This window comes from Penaeus chinensis, chromosome 14 (assembly GCF_019202785.1).
Source record: "Penaeus chinensis breed Huanghai No. 1 chromosome 14, ASM1920278v2, whole genome shotgun sequence".
NCBI lineage: Eukaryota > Metazoa > Arthropoda > Malacostraca > Decapoda > Penaeidae > Penaeus > Penaeus chinensis.
Window position 1 is genome coordinate 5,929,353 of NC_061832.1, and position 2,500 is coordinate 5,931,852.

General features: G+C 36.5%; 1 protein-coding gene across 14 annotated transcripts in view; it reads left to right on the forward strand.

Annotated features, from left to right (window-relative positions):
* Positions 1 to 2,500, forward strand: part of LOC125032544 (echinoderm microtubule-associated protein-like 2) — a 131,504-nt gene that overhangs the window by 101,231 nt on the left and 27,773 nt on the right. The window lies entirely within an intron of this gene.

Genomic DNA, 2,500 nt, shown 5'->3' on the forward strand with positions numbered 1-2,500 from the left:
TTTTCTTCATAATTGTTTGTTTCTTTACCCTCTGCATGATATATTAATTTGATAACTAAGTTGTACAATAAACATTGAAATAAAAAAAAAGCAAATATAATTATAGTAAATGAGTGGATAACTGAATGGAAACTTGGTAATGAATTAAAGTAACTGATAATGAATATAACATGTTTACATATCGTCGGAAACTGATGTTAGGATATTTCTGTGAGAAAATTTGATTGCGTGTGTGTGAGGTGACGGGAATATGTACGGTGTGGCTTCACCGTCCCTTTGAGTGTTCCATATTTTGTAAGCTATACTGTTTACTGATTATCATTTTTATATGTTTTATATTGTATGATATATGCTGCATACGTCTACATATGTGTATATGAATGTGTTCATATATATGTAAATATAGAGTACATGAATTTATGTTTTTGTATGTGTGTGTGCACGCACACATACAGGCACACTTGACGCACAAGCACGCTTAGAGACAATAACAAGCTCACTTACTCACATGCACTAACATATGTACGCGCGCGTGCAAACACACGCCCACGCATGCACACGCACATTCACATACGCACGCTCTCACGTGTAGGTACATACATATAATGTATGCCTCCATCCAGACATATATGTGTATATTGATTTCGTACTTGTAGATACACAGGTAGTTCATAGAAGGAGAAATATTAGAATAAACAAATAGTTAAATATGTAGATAGACGAATAGTTAGACAATTTTTTGAATTATGATTGTATAGACGTAAATGTAGACAAGTAGTCATAGAAAAGGCATTAAAAGAAAATCAGGTAAATAGATATAGAGATCGATGCTCACTTATATACATACGTATACATGTGTGTTCAAATATCTTTTGCTTTTGTGTATACGAAACAGCCCAGAAATGTTTCTTCATTTCGAAATACGTATATAAAGAGGTGAAGATGTTGAGAGCAAGAAAAATTAGGAATAAAAATGTGAGATAATGAAAACAAAAGATATACACTTAACGGAGGGTGGAAAGCGAAACGAAGAAAATTTTTCGTGAAACTTTAAGTATTTTGAAGGTTGTTTATTTCCGTGGCTGAATTTTTGTTTTATTTCTTTGTTTTTTTTTGTTTCTTTTGATTTGCTATTTCGTGTTTGTTTCCTTGCAGTTGTTATTCTTCGTTGTTTTTTCTTTGAAAGGTTAAGTCATGGGATGTGGAGAGATAAGATATGGTGAAAAAGTGGAATGGTGGAGGAGGAATAAAACAGATAGAATGACCGAAATTGCATTTATGTATAGTAAAGAAGGGGTAAAGAAAAGAAGGAAAAAGAAGCGACAAAAACGCAAAAAAAGAAGACAATAGAAAATATCGATAACGAGGTTTATATTGACACCAAAGCCTATACAACACCTTATATACAGAACGGGTTACACTTCCCACAGCTCACTCAAATTAGGAGGAAATAAGGGGAAAAAATAGGAAAAAAAAAGTTATGTAAACTGTGCATTAGCTCGTCTGCAGTAGACCGTAGTACCGCCGGTCCCTATGGTATGCTGTGATGACATGGCTATTTTAAGCAATGGTTAACCTTGCCTGCTCTCACTCCCTCCCTTCCTCCTCCCCCTCCACCTATTCCTTCCGTCCTTCCCGCTTACTCGCTCGTCTTTTTTTTCTTTTCTTTTTTCTTGTTCTTTTTCTTTTTCTTTTCTTTTTTTTATCATCCCTTAGTTTTTCCAGTATGTATTTTTTTCACGGGGTGGGTGAATTTTAGTGGTTGAATGTGTAAAAATGAGGAGTTAGATTATGGATCCCTCTGTCTTGATGAGGTATGTCCAGTTATATAATTTGGTTTCAAAACATTGGGTTATATAATATCACACAGTATCATTTAACCAGAGACTTTGCCGACTTCTCGCAAACAATTTTGAAGGGCGTTTTAGCTTGAGTTCGAGGAAGTGATTAAGTCCAGGCAGTTGGTCGTCTACTCACAAGAACCGGCCTCTCGTAATGGCTAAAGCGTATCCTTTCTACATTTGTTTTCTTATAGAGGCTAAGATGCATTAAATTGGTTGGTGATGATTATTTTAGTGTGACATGCTCGGAATAACATCGCTGTATATTAAATAAGGAGCATCGCTTGCTTAGCAATTATCGAATAAATATAATCACCGGCCTTTTCACCCGGTCCTCAGTTCTAAGTGCATTTTCGCCTCCGTAAAGAAAACAAAGGTACCTAGTCTAGTTCCTCGCCTTTTTCAATTTCACATCCTCACGTCCTCCTATTTCCCCATTTTCTTCCTCGGCGTATTCCCCATTTTCGTCATTATATTTTCTGTTTGTTTACCTCGCCGTGAAATTGCAAAGGTGATTCATCCGTATTGCTCTTCGCCCTTCCATTTTAAAGCCTCCAGTGAGTTCTTTACGTCACGCCCGAGAGAGGGAAAGATCGTGATCGCGTGCGCGTCTCCGTGGATGAACTTAACCGATTTCTAAAGAGGAGGGAGAGCTTGGC